Here is a 15186-nt window from a genome sequence, read left to right as displayed (position 1 = left end):
AGGGCTAGCTGACTTACCCTAGTGAAGGAAAGTTAAAAGTTCCCTGATTTCCCTGGGGATGGGAGAAGACGTTTCATCTCCCAGAAATCTCTTTGAGTCAGAGATGCCCGGAAATAGTTGTTTCTGAGGGAAGCAATCAGGCGGAGTCAAAAGTAACATACTAATTCTAAATCCTCACAATTACATGTCGAGAGCTTGCCTAGATATTCTAGGTGCCACCTTGCAATAGGCCAGTTGTGTTGCTGACAGCTCAGTGCGTATCAGGGAAAAGACACGCTCTCAGTTGGCGCCTCTTCTAGCCACGTTAATCCAAATGAAGTGTGGTTCTGGAATACAGCCAGTCTACCCCACTGAGGCAAGGCTTGATGAAACATTAGGCTAGCATGAGTGGACCTGGCCAGCGCAGAGGATGAAGAATGGGAGAAAGAGTTAGTTACGATAACTGTATGGTAAGTCTTCAAGCATCACTAATACTAACAAGACACACAGAGTCCCATCATCTCATGGCATCGCTGTGGAAACAAAGGCAGCCTCCTGACTCTGAAGGGCTGACAGTGATCTGAATTAAGGCTCATTTTAAGCAGAAACTGTGGGGGCTTCCACGCAAAGATGTAAACCATGAACATAGGACAATCCTGGCTGAAAGACAGTTTTCACATTCCCAGAGTGGTTACAGCAGCAAACATTCAGTCTGCCTCTCTCTCCCAGCCCCAAACAAGACCTAAGATGAATGCCAACATAGTCTCTATCTGGAGGAAGAATGTCCAGCTATAGAGGCAGAGTAACAGTCGTCGAACCAGAAGAAGACATATCACAGTCAATATCAAAATTGTACAGCCCAAATGGTAAGTGCCATAAGAGTCCTGGGGATGTAGAACTCCTTAAGAGAGAGCGGGACCCTGAAGGCTAAGTGATTGAAATTAGGAGTGAGGCAAGTATCCTATGGAGAGGCAGCAGCATAAGTAGAGGCATGTAAAACCTAAAGAGAGTGTTGGACGTTGAAATATTGAGTAAACTGAACTATTAAGACTTGACCAAACATTCCCACTTGATGATCAGACCAGTGATTGTCAAACAACTTGAAAACTTCTCCAAGTAGTCACTGCAGAAAGTAATCAGAGAGGCTGGGGGAACCTCCGTGCCGCCACCCCCATTTTCCTCACCAAGTATGTTTCAATTGGAACATTAGCTTTGATCTGTTTTATGTATTCAGGTCTCATGTAAGAGTTTGTTTTAGAGTAACTTGCTTTTATTTTTTTAATGTTTATCTTTATTTCTGATAGAAAGAGAGCATGAGCAGGGGAAGGACGGGGGGCGGAGGGGCAGTCAGAGGGTCTGAAGCAGGCTCTGTGCTGACAGCAGCAAGCACGATGTGGGGCTCAAACTCACAAACCGAGGGATCATGACCTAAGCGGAAGTCAGACACTCAACCAACCGAACCACCCAGGTGCCCCAAGAATAAGCTGCCTTTAAATAGTTTAGACAAAAAATAAAAAATAAAAAATAAAAAAATAAAAATAAAAAGTTTAGACATCATAGGGACTCAAACAATGAGAATAAGCAAAATAAGCTACAAAAAAATCATAGTTTTTAAAAAGCCAGACTTAAATGAACTTAATTTCAGAGAGTGACAAGTTCTTCCTAGGAGGGAAGAGATTATAGTGGCTTCATACTTGGCAGGGTGGTTCAAAGAGGAATAATCTTTTATAGAAGAGAATCGGGAAAAGCCAGTTGAAATTTAACATGTAACAAATCACAGAGGCTCACCTGATGGACTTAGAGTCCTGAGTAGCACCTGCCAGAGCCAACTCTTCCCTGGAGGCTCTCATCAAGTTCGCGGGGAAGTCCACACAAGACTGGAAGTGGGGAAGGAATTCACACAGAAACCCTTCAGAGGTACATAGACCTTCCCTAAATACTAGTCAGCAGAATACTGAAGGCTAGAGGAAAGGCAGCGAAGTGGAGAGAAATCCCTGGATGGCACATGAGGTGTTCGCTGAGAACAGCCAAACTGTTTAGTGAAGGCTACGGTTGGGACAGCAGAGGAGAGAAAAACCTCTTGAGATACTCTGGACTTTCACTGAACGCTGAATGCCCTGTAGTGGCCCTCCAGGGTTTGGTATGGGACTGAGAGCTAGAGAAATCTCCCATGAAGTAAAAGTCAGGTTTAGAAAGTTGGTGGCTGGACTCAAGCATAGAGAAAGCCAGGGACTCTCACCATTGCTCAGATCCCATGCCCTGCTAAAGGGAAAATCGTGATGCAGCCTTCAAAACATTGAAGGTGGTGACTGATATGACTCTTACTTAAGTTGTGTTGAACCCAGTACCAGCTCAACTTGATTAGATTGACTTATCCTTGCTCACTAGCAGCCTGTCCAAAGGAGCAAGCTATTTCCTGAGGGTAAAGACTATTTACTTTATTCTCTACTATTGGGTTACATACAATATTTGGCATCGAATCATGAAGTACAAGACCTGTGAAGAGGCAAGGAAAATGTGTTCTATGATCAAGAGAAGAAGTAGTCAGTAGAAGTAGATCCAAAGATAGCCCAAAGATGGTGAAATTATCAGGCAATTACCTTAAAAACTGTGATTAAATATATTAGAGGCTCTAGATGGAAAAATTAGACATTATGCATGAACATATGTGGAATTTCAGCAGAACTGAAAACTATAAAAAAAGAATCAAAGAAAGATGCCAGAAATGAAAAAATAATGTATCAGAAATAAAGAAACCATTCAATGGTTTTATCACCAGACCAAACAGAAGAGGAAAGAATTAGTGAACTTTATGGCACGTTAATATATATTATCTAAACAAAACCACAAAGAAAAAGAAGCAGAGAAAAATGGAAAAGCATCCAATATGTTTGCTACAGTATGAAACAGTATAAGATAAATATAACTAGAGGCTCAGAAGGAGAAGAATACAGAATGAGACAGAAGAAACAATTGAAGAGAAACAGCCTAAAAGCTCCCCAAATTGATGAAATGCATCAAGCCATCAAAGAAGCTCAGAAAATGTCAAACAGCTTAAAAACAAAAAAAAAATCATACCTATCACATCATGATAAAACCTTTAAAATCATAGATAGAGAGAAAAAATTAAAACAACCAAAGAAACAAGATGTATTAGTGAAAATTGACTATAATACAAACAATGATTCACCTATTATCAAAAACAATGGAGACTAGAGACGGTGAAACATCTTTAAAAGCTGAAAGAAAAAAAATAGAACTCTCTATCCAGCAAAAATATAATTTTATGAAAAGGAAAAACAAAGACATTTGCAGACCAAACAAAGTTGAGAGAATTCATGGCCTGTAGGCCAGCACAACAGAGAAATTCTTTGGGTCAAATGGAACTGATACCAGATTGAAGCATAGATCTGCTAGAAAGGATAATGAACACCAGAAAGACACTTTAAAATATCAAATACCTAGGAATAAATCTAAAACAATACTGGAACTGAAAACTAAAAGAATATTTTCTAAGAAATATTAAACAAGGCCTAAATAAGTGAAGAAGTACATCATGTTCGTGGATTACTAGACTAAATACAGTTAAAAGATCCATTTGAAGACCTCTACTTCTGGCCCGGGTAGAGAAACATGATTAAACCTCACATCCGAAACGCCTAAAAACTAAGCAAGGTGTAGGAAACAACAATTTTCAAGACATCGGGTATTAGGTAACAAAGAAAAATGATTCTCAAGAGATGGGAAGTAAATGAGTCTTCTGATTGGCCTGGCTTATCACCTTGTATCTCCTGGCCATGACACAGGGAGGGGTGACCACAGTGGGTACCAGCAGATTCCCTAAGTAGAAGATGTGGATACCAAGGCAGATGGAGTTTACAGGGCATCATACCAGAGAGGAAACAACTTCAGAGACAAGAGGTTCCAAAGATCTGAGTGTTCAGCAGGGGACAGATCAGTGCCTGCACATAAGGACACTCCCTGCCCTCGGGCATAGAACCGCCATAAACGATTAGAAGGAGCAGTGCCTGAGGCTCACATAGAATAACAGACTACAAATCTTCCAATTCATGTACCAACTCAAAGGTTCTCACTTCTGCAGTGACACCAAATTCGCCCTAGATTAATGCTACTCTGCGTCCATCTAGAAATTGTAAAAACAGGACCTAAAAGCACCAAACTATTTTCCAAGTACAAGAATCCCAGAACAAGGCTCAAAAATACTTACAGAAAACAAAAATATCCAGCACCCAGCAAAGTAAAAGGCACCAGGTCTTGTCTGGTCACACAGTTCAATATCTTATCTCAAGTCTGTCTGACTCCAAAGTCCACCTCCTTTCTGCCACATATGCAGGGAGGGGTTATGTTTTCCTGGATTGGAATTAAAAAATACTTTCTCGTCACTGATCAATTGAAAACTCACCAAAAGAGAGACCAATATTAGGTGCTTCCTGATTTGATCAATAGGAAGTATCAGCTCCAATCACGAAGTGTTCCTGCTTAAAAAAAAAAAGAAAAGAAAAAGAAATCCAATCTTCCATATGATGAAATCTCTAGACCTAACTACTAGTCATAAGAAATATAGGGGGGAGGGGGTGGAGTCTATGTGAAATACCGCAATGATGCAATCAGCCAAATCCACATCACCGGAAATTCTATAAGACAAATGACTCATTTCTTCAACAAATAAATGACATGAATGGTAGGAGGGAAAGGAGAAATAATACAGATTACAAGACAATTAAGAAAAAATACCAACCAAACACAAGGTGTGCATCTTACTTGAGTCCTAGCTTAAGCAAGTCAACTGTAAAAAGATGTTTGGGGGACAGAGTATTTGCACATGGAATAGAGACTGAGAATATATAAGAACTATATAGGGAACAAAGAATTATCTAAAAAATTTACTTAGTGTGATTACATAAAATAACAAGAGACCTTATCTGTTAAAAACAGACATTGAGGGGCGCCTGGGTGGCTCACTCGGTTAAGCAGCCGACTTTGGCTCAGGTCACAATCTTGCANTGCCGGCTCAGAGCCTGGAGCCTGTTTCAGATTCTGTGTCTCCCTCTCTCTCTCTGACCCACCCCTTCTCACGCTGTCTCTCTCTGTCTCTCAGAAATTAAAAATTAATTAATTAATTAATTAATTTAAAAAAATTCCATTGAAGGGGATGGCAAGAATTGGAAGGCGGTGTATAGACAAAACAAGACTGACAGACTATGGTAAGTGCCAAAGCTGAGTGGTGAGTGCATAGAGGTTCATTATACTATTCTCTCTGCTTGTACAGAAGTTTACACTTTCTTATAAAATTCTTAGAACTTCAGTGTTTGTAAACATCACTTTACATTCTACTAAGCTTGTTTTTCTCACTTTGCTCTGACATATTATAGAATTATGTGTCTAAAAATATGCGTCAGCTTAGATGAAATAAAACTGTTTTCAAATGCCCTCGTATTTTACACTGAAAAAATATTATTGCCTGACGTATACAATACTGTGAATTGTCAAAATATAATGTTAAGCCATCAAATATATCACAAAATTAAACTTGAAGGTAAACATCAAAAACTTTTTGAATATATAGTTTTTAGTCTCCAAAATGGGCGTGGTAGGGACTGTCGTCCCTGAAACAGAATGAGGATTAGGATTAAGAATGAACTGGGGCGCCTGGGGGGCTCAGTCAGTTAAGCGTCCGACTTTGGCTCAGGTCATGATCTTGCAGTCCATTGGTTCAAGCCCCACACCGGGCTCTGTGCTGACATCCAGCTCAGAGCCTGGAGCCTGTTTCAGATTCTGTGTCTCCCTCTGTCTCTCTGCCCCTTCCCTGCTTGTGCACTGTCTCTCAAAAATAAATAAATGTTTTAAAAATTTTTTAAAAACGGAGTGGGAATGAACCTTTAAATTTTTTTAAATGTTAATTTACTTTTGAAGGAGAGAGAGAGAGAGAGAGACTGTGAGCAGGGGAAGGGCAGAAAGAGAGAGGGAGACACAGAATCTGAAGCAGCCTCCGGGCTCTGAGCTGTCAGCACAGACCCCGACGTGGGGCTCCAACTCACGAACCGTGAGATCATGACCTGAGCCGAAGTCAGACGCTTAACCGACTGAGCCACAGGCACTGCGCCGGTTGCTTATTTGTTTCTCTCACCAATGTTGTGAAATAGAGCTTGTTACAGGTAAGGCATTAGAGAAGCTCATCTGCTTGCTTCGGGTCCCAGCAAGGTAAACGAGGAAGCTACGTTTTAAATTTAAGCCCACCTGACCTCACACTCATGTTTCTTTCACAGCATCAATCATTCAGCAACTTGCTTGGGTAGTTGGCTTTCTAACAGCTCCAAATCACTGTAATTATTTCTAATTCCATATAGAGGGAAATCCTTCCACGGCAGAACGGGGTTTTTCAGCATTACGGGATGCATCTTACAACAACACAAATGAAAGCTATTGGAGACTTTTTTCTTTTTTTTTTTTTTTTCCTTTTTTTTTTCTCCTGGGGTCCCAGACCGGGGTGACTCTAAGAGACGGGAACTCTTTTACCAGAAGGAAGGAAGGGCCATGCCATAGAGCTGCCCACATGAGCAGTGGAAAAGCTCTGATCATCTTTCCCATCAGGTCCTGAGAACAGACCACTGAGAAAGCCTCTCTTCCTCTCGCTCTTCCAGCCCGCAGGATTCAGTGATGCCCGCGGCACCCAACAGTGGGAACCAGATTAATCCAAAGAAGAGGATGGAGAGCTGAAGGACAAAGAGCACTCCATGTGCAGCAGAGGCGGGACCCTGGGGCCAGGGAGTACTCAAGAGAAACTGTCCTGTCGCCTGTTAGAAACCGCAAGGAAGCCTTTCCTCAAGCCTACTGCAATGGGGGAGGGAGACTGGACTTAACTCTGAATAACAGGAACAAGTGGGAATTTATAGCCAACAGACAGGGTCAGCGGGTGTATAAAAAGTACTACGGGGAACTTAGTCAAGTATCAAGGGTAAGTAGAAGGAAGAACTTCGTTGGATATCAGGGGTGGGGACAGTTCTGCACGAACATAGCAGAATTCTTTGCTAAAACTGGACTCAATGGGCCAAGAAAGACAAGGCCTACTTGAAAAGGGGGCTCAGAGGAGCCTGACCAAAGTTTATTAAGGGAAAAGCACTTTTCAGGAATAAAGGAGATTCTGAGGTGTGAGGGGCCATGGGAAAGGAAGGCGGAGTATCTGAGAGGGTGACTGGCTAAACAGGTGGCCACATGGATACGCAGAGACTCCATTACCAGGCCTGCCCAGTGAGGAAGGAAACAGGATCGGGAAACCCCGCAGAGGATTCAAATTCAAAATTAAGCTCTCCTTTGTACATTTTTCCTGTATTCTGCGGGAACTGACACACAGTCACTTAGGGGACATCGGCCCCGACCCAGTTACACTGGGGTAATAACTTTGAAAAGTGACTTATTTTATTTGTCTCATTTATCGCACTATTGACCGCTTTCCAGATACTTCTTAATTGTCTGTCGGCTGTTTCTAACCGATAGGTAGACAGTTTTAAAGAGCATCCTTTGTCAATGAAGGAGATGATAGGGTTAAATCAGAAACCCCTCACAGGTTCCAAATTGATCTAAATGGATTTCTATTTATCAGGCAACCCCGAATTTAGGGAGCTAATTATTCCTTTATATTACTGAGAAACAAATCGGACTAAAATGAGTATTGAGACAGGCTGATTTTAGTGGAGAGGCTTTTGGGTTGAGGCTCTTGTTTTTGTTTTTTTGTTTGTTTGTTTGTTTGNTGAGAAACAAATCGGACTAAAATGAGTATTGAGACAGGCTGATTTTAGTGGAGAGGCTCTTGTTTTTGTTTTTTTGTTTGTTTGTTTGTTTTTTGTTTTTTGTTTTTTATCAAACCTTATTTCAAGCAATGCAGATAAGGAGCGGAATCAAACAATTCCCCCTGCAAAATGCACTGTCACTATTGTTGCCAGAGCTAAGCAAGGAAGGTCTAAGGGAACGAAATTTTCCTCCTCTGTTCTGTTGTCTTTCAAAACAGCAGTGCTGCCAAGATCCGTAGCTTGAAAGATCTCCTTTGAGGTGTTCCTCATGTCTCTTTCACTGGCCTGAGCACACCCCGCCCCGGCCTGCATGCCCAGTCCCTAAGGGGAGGCCACACATCCAGCGGAGCGCAGCGGACCACGGCACAGCGAAGACAGGGAAACTGCGGGCTGCCAGGGGTCAGATCCAGGAACTCAGAAACATGGGCTTAAGTCACTATAAATACCTTTGTAAAAGTGACGGGGGCGGCGGTGGGGGCGCGCAGCAACAGGTGGTGGGAGGCCCTGCGCGCCCATCACGGCCGAGAACAATCACTCTGGGGGCACGGGCTCTGTGTGCTGTATTCCAAGTCCACGTTTACCAATGGACGGGGTACTTTTCTCTTCTTGCGGCTCAGGATTAGTTTATGTCTTCACAGTAATCTAGCGTGATTTTTTTTTAATATACCGCATCATGGGCACCTTACCAATTTACAAGCACGGGTTTGGGGGAACCGTCTCTCCATCATGAACATGACAGAAAATGTTTCAGAGCACCATGAGGCAGGAAAAGAATCTCTTAAGTCTTCTATAGAATAGAGGCAGACACAGTGGGAAAATAAACGCGGATNGAGAGGGGGGGGGGGGGGGGGCTGGCAGCCAAAGGCATTTGCATTTTGACAAAGGCTCACAGGCTGGCAGAGGAGCGGGGAAAGCTTTGAGTGGAAAAAAGGAAAGGCTTCAAGTGCACCCTTACTGGCCGCTGTTGGCACAGGAAGTGTGGGCACTAACTAGAAGCAGGGCTCCGTGTGATCCGTTAGGGGTGTATTTGGCTCTCTCTGCCTGGGCCTAATCTGAGAGCAAGGATAAAAATTAGAGAAGCTAGCAGTTATTAATCAAGTCCTGGCGGTTCAGGGCCAGTTTTTACAGAAGTTATTATTTAGCTTCCCAGATTGTTGCCAGAGATAGCCATCGGGAATCTGATTTAGTGCAGGCTGGCTTCCTGGGTTGTTGACTGGAGATAAAGGGCTTGGTTTTCCTGGCAGGTTGCGATCAGAGTCCTATTTTTATATACGTCCTGGACATTGTCCATTGTCCATATTCAGTCTCTCAGGAGTATCCGGGAACAAGGAGACCAACAGGTAGGAGAAACAGTCATGAGTCAAGCCGACACCATAACTGGGATTTCACAAAGCTGGGTTAAAGTTGAGATGTATTTTTACCCTGTGTTTTATAATTCTCCCAAGTATTTGACTCATCCACCATGTGGCTTCTTGGTCCGCGTTCTTTCATACTTCACACAGCAGGGACCCAACATCCTGCTAAATAAGTAAGGTGTTTCTTTATTCTGCTCTGGAACTTGGGGTCCAGATATTCTTTTCTTGGGGGCAAAGGCAGCCTTGGTTTGGGAGGGATGGAGGAACAGAAATTCCATCCGGGGTTACCTGAGTGGCTCAGTCAGTTGAGCATCTATCTAATTCTTGACTTCAGCTCAGGTCATGATCTCCTGGCTCATGGGATGGAGCCCCATGTTGGGCTCTCTGCTCTCCCTCTCTCTGGCCCTCCCTTGCTTGTAGCCTCTCTCTTTCCCTCTCTCTCTCTCAAAATAAATTTTAAAGAAACATGCCATCCCTAAAAAATAACTTTAACTTGTATTAAAAAAACGCCTGGCATCCATATGTACAATGAGAGTTTGGTGCTGGTGTTGCACTACTTAGCTTGGGTTTCCATCACAAAGTAGCACAGGCTGGGGTCCTTAAACAGCAGACATGTATTTTCACGCAGTTCTGGAGGCTGGAAGTCCAAGATCAAGTTGCCAGCAAATTTGGGATCCTACTGAGTCCTCTTCTCTTGGCTTGTAAGCAGCCGCCATCTTGCTGTGTGCTCACGTGGTCTTTCCTCCCTAGGACCACTGAGGGGGACGGCTCTAATGTCTTTTCTTATTAGGGCACTAATCTTATTGTTTCAGGGCCCCACCCATGTGACCTCATTTAACCTTAATTACTTCCATAAAGGCCCTATCTCCAAATAGGGTCACAATGAGAATTAGAGGTTCAACATCTGAATCCGGGGGATGGGGGTGGAGGGACACAAATATTCAGTCTGTAACAAATGTGGAAGGTGGACACATCTCACTGAAGGTGACATCCTATGTGCCTGTAGGTGTATGGTGAGTGCCTGTGAGATGAACCTCAATTGTTCTTAGCTGAATTAACAACACTTAGCTCCTTACAAATGAGGATAGAGTTTTGATTTATTAGGTTTTAAGATTGAATGTTTTTGATCATGAGACAAAAATCTTTACCTAAAATCAGTTCTGAATTGATAGAATAATCACAAATTTGACCAAATCACAGTAACTTTTAAAGTGTGATTGGGTTTAAGATGTGATATCTTTTGGGGCGCCCGGGTGGCTCAGTCAGTTGAGTGTCCGACTTAGGCTCAGGTCATGATCTTGAGGTCAGTGAGTTGGAGCTCTGCTTCGGGCTCCGTACTGACAGCTCAGAGCCTAGAGCCAGCTTTGGATTCTGTCTCCCTCTCTCTCTGCCCTTGCCCCCCTCACATTCTGTTCTCTCTGTCTCTCAAAAATAAATAAATGTTAAAAAATAAATAAATAAAAGATGTGGGGCACCTGGGCAGCTCGGTCAGTTAAGCTTCCGACTTCAGCTCAAGTCATGATCTCGTGGTTTGTGCGTTCAAGCCCCACGTCAGGCTCTGTGCTGACAGCTTAGAGTCTAGAGCCTGCTTCAGATTCTGTCTCCCTCTCTCTTTGCCCCTCTCCCTCTCATGCTCTGTCTCCATCTCTCAAAAATAAATAAACATTAAAAAAAATTTTTTTAAAGACGTGACATCTTTTTCTGAGATAAAACTTTGAGATAAAAATACATAAATATAGGGGCACCTGTGCGGCTCAGCTGGCGAAGCATCTGACTTTGGTTCAGGTCATGATCTCGTGATTTGTGAGTTAGAGCCCCGCGCTGGGCCCTGTGCTGCCGGTGTGGAGCCTGCTTGGGATGCTTGCTCTTTCTTTTCTCTCTGCCTCCCTGTCCCCCAACTCATGCTTTCTCTCTCTCAAAATGCATACATACATACATGCACGCATACATGCATGTATACATACATACATGCATACATACATAGCATTTAGGGAACCACAGGTCCTCAAAGAGAGATCAATTTTATTAAATATGGCCCATCCCATATTACTCCTCCACTGCCAAACTTTCCATCCCCTGCAAATTAAAGACTGATGTCTTTAACTCCATCCTGTCTTTCCAAAATGTTTTCCTACCTTTTCTGCATTAATAGCAGTAATAACAATGCTTAACACCTATCTAAATGCTTTACGTGCATTTGTTGTTGATTATCAGCACTTGGAATAAACATATGAAGTAGGTCCTTCTACAGGAGGGTTAGTAACTCACCTAGAATCCTTGCAGTTATTCACCCGCAACTCCCTCCCTGACCATCGGACTCTGAATCCCTCACTGCTCTATGCATATTCTCCTCCATCTACAGACAGGCCTGCTTTTCTGCAAATATTCCTTTGTAGCTCTTATCCTCTTTAAGGTTGGGGTGTCTCACACCATGGGTCCCCAAAAGCATATAGTTCTAAAATGTTGAACGAGGGGAGCCTGGGTGGCTCAGTCGGTTGCGCGTCCGACTTCGGCTCAGGTCATGGTCTCGAGGTCCGTGGGTTCGAGCCCCACATCGGGTTCTGCGCTGGCAGCTCAGAGCCTGGAGCATGTTTCAGATTCTGTGTCTCCCTCTCTCTCTGCCCCTCCCCTGCTCATGCTCTGTCTCTGTCTCAAAAACAAAAATAAACTTGGGGAGCCTGGGTGGCTCAGGTGGTTAAGCGTCCGACTTCAGCTCATGTCATGATATCCCAGTTCTCGGGTTCGAGCCCCACGTCAGGCTCTGTGCTGACAGCCAGCTCAGAGCCTGGAGCCTATTTCGGATTCTGTGTCTCCCTCTCTATCTGACCCTCCCCTGCTCATGCGCTCGCGCTCTCTCTCTCTCTCTCTCTCTCTCAGAAATAAATAAAACATTTTAAAAATAAATAAATAAAAATAAACTTAAAAAAATTTTTTTAAATGTTAAACGAAGTTCAGAATATAAATTCTTTGAAGTAGAGTAAGCTTCTAGGAGCAAGAAAGCCAGACAGAAAAGAAAGGCATATTTGATCATTTAAATGGTTTTCAAGAACTGTTTATGTCTTTTGTCATTCAAAAGATAAATCTTAGACTGCAAAAATATTTGCTCTACATCCAGCAGGCATAAGGTTATGTCTCTGAGATGCAAAAATTACCTACAAGTCACCAGATCAAATTCATTCTGCCTATCATATATTTCTTGGAAACTCTCACCTGCTTTAGCGAAGTGTAACACACAAGGTTAGCACTCCAAAATTTTGAATGAATAATTAAGAACACTTAAAGGATACCTGGGTGGCTCAGTCAGTTAAGCCTCCGACTTTGGCTCAGGTCATGATCTCACAGCTCCTGAGTTCAAGCCCCGCATCGGGCTCTGTGCTGACAGCTCAGAGCCTGGAACCTGCTTCGGATTCTGTGTGTGTCTCTCTCTCTGCCCCTCCCCTGCTCACTCTCTCTCTCTCTGTCTCTCTCTCAAAAATAAATATTTTTAAAAATTAAGAAAAAAGAACACTGTAGAGAAAAAAGTGAGATGCCTTGAGCACCTTGTCAGGAAAGGGTATGAAAAAATGTCAGAGGGAAACGAGTCTGGAGTTCTCGGCCCAGGAGAACAGACTGTCAGGGAGACACTAAAGTCAAAGACCCCGAGCCCTGTGAACCACAGCCCTGGTGACTGTCACCAGCATTTAGATGGCACAGCAGGGCAAGCCTGGAGCCCTGCCAGAATGGACCTTGCTTCTCCAGTCCGCCCGCCCCTTCTCAGAGCCCGCCCCGGGCACAAACCGGGACGAGGAACTGAAGACACCTGTGAGAGCACCTGGTGATCGAGGCACTAGCAGGCGGCCTCAGCAGTAACGACACCGGTCCTCAGTGCGGGGGCTTCATGCCCAGGTTTTCTGAGGACCCTCATTTGCCCAGTATTGCAGGCCTTGGGGTACAGACACTGCAGACGCCAGACGATAATGCCCGTTCCTATGGAGCACACAAGTACTGTAAAGATCCCAGCTTTCAAATACAATCAAGCGAATTTAGCCAGCTTAACATTAGAAACAAGTAGGATTTTTTGTTTGGTTTAGTCACCAAATCAAATCCACTCTGCATGAAGCCGGGAAAGTGAGCAAATGTGGGCAGAACTCTCTGGGGTCCCAGCGCAGAAAGTGACGCGGGGCGGATCCCTAAAAGACGTCTCTTCTTTCTCCTTCTCCCCCCCACACAAAAGCAAAATGTAGCTTTGCAAGGAGTGTTTCCACTGGAAGTCATTTTATTGCCATGGAGGTGGAGGAAAATAATTTAAAACAGCTAAAAGACGGGGTCTGGAAAACTCCTCTTTTCTTTTAGATCTTAAAAACCATGCACTTTAATACCACGAGCCCCTGTGAGGATGCCATTGAAAATAATGGTTTTCTATTCTCCAGATCCTTGTTATTAGTCGTTTTGAGGGAGTATCATGTAACAGAAAGCTGCTTTTATTTTTTCCCATCAGACAAGGATATCCTAAGCAATTACCAAATGCTGATTCAGTACCCACGATAAGAACATTTGAGAGTTTTATAACTTGCCTGGTTTTGTGGCCCCTTTCAATCTGGGGGGTTGTAGACACGTAACTAGTAATTTTTTTCGGTGCCCGTGGTCCTGTCTTGGGCTGATCGTGTCATGTGGGTTTTTGTGTTTGTTGTTATTATTATTGTTTACTTCTTAAAAGTTCTTAAAAGTTCTAGAAACACAGAGTTTGGATAGCTATTAAGGGAAGCAGAAGATATTATCCAACACAGTTTATTTATAAAAAACACTAAAAGGGCATCTGGGTGGCTCCGTCAGTTAAGAGTCCGACTTCGGCTCAGGTCAAGATCTCACAGTTTATGAGTTTGAGCCCCGCATCAAGCTCTGTGCTGACAGTGCAGGGCTCACTTTGAATCATCTGCCCCTGCCCTCCTCTGCTCATTCTCTCTCTCTCTTAAATGTAATTTTTTTTTATTTTAAAACGTTAAATAATATTGTTCTCAAAAACATTAACAATAAACTATGGTGAGTTGATAACATCAAGCTTAGGAAATACATCCCAGGTCTCTTACAGATATAGATATACACATATCTATCCTTATATATATTATATATACGTGTGTATATGTGTATATATAGATTATATGTATACATACATGTATCTTACAGATAAGATATATCTTTATAGGTTAGCCCCAGCATTCTGATTATTTTGATAATTACATCAATGAGTAAATAAAACTTCAAAGTTTCCATCTTCGATAAAGTGGATGTAATGATTTCTTTTATCCAAATCCTTGTTTTGTATTTGATAGATCTTCTATTCAGAGTACGAGTGAGTGGCAGACCCCATCCCTGGGCAGGAGAAGGCAAGGTTGCCCTAATCACGAAGCCTGGCCACGTCCGACAGTCTGCTTTAGGATGACAGAATGAGCGCCTGTGTTCTCTTGCTCTTCCTCGGGGAACTCCATTTAGATGACACTTCCACAAAGTAGAATAAATCGGTGATAGTACTGAGTGCAGTGGACGAGAGATTTTGACGCATGTTGGAAAACCAGGAAGCACGTGGGCTCATACCTGACACAAAAGCATTGCGGAGAGAGCAGTAGACCAGAGTGCTCCTGAAGTGAGCGCGCTCCTTCCGGAAGAAGGCTGTTCCAGTTTGCTGGGGCTGCTGCTGTGACAAAGCACGGAGAACTGGGTGGCTTATTTTCTCTCAGTTCTGGAAGCTAGACATTCACATCGGGGTGTTGGCAGTGTTCCTTCCCTCCGAGGTCTGTGAAGGAGAGTCTGTTCACGCCTCTCTCCTAGCTTCCTGTGACAAACAGCCATCCTCCATCTTTCCTGCCTCATAGATGCATAACTCCACTCTCCGCCTCCACGCTCTGAGTGTCTCTGTGTTTCTCCTATTCTTAAAAGGACACCGGCCACACTAGACGGAAGGTCCACCCGACTCCAGTATTATTTCATCTTAACCTACCTAAGGACAACTTCAATGACTCTATTTCCAAATAAAGTCATATTCTGAGATACTGAGGGTTAGAAACCCA

This window comes from Crocuta crocuta, unplaced genomic scaffold (genome assembly GCF_008692635.1).
Source record: "Crocuta crocuta isolate KB4526 unplaced genomic scaffold, BGI_CrCroc_1.0 scaffold25, whole genome shotgun sequence".
NCBI lineage: Eukaryota > Metazoa > Chordata > Mammalia > Carnivora > Hyaenidae > Crocuta > Crocuta crocuta.
This window is presented reverse-complemented; position numbering follows the sequence as displayed.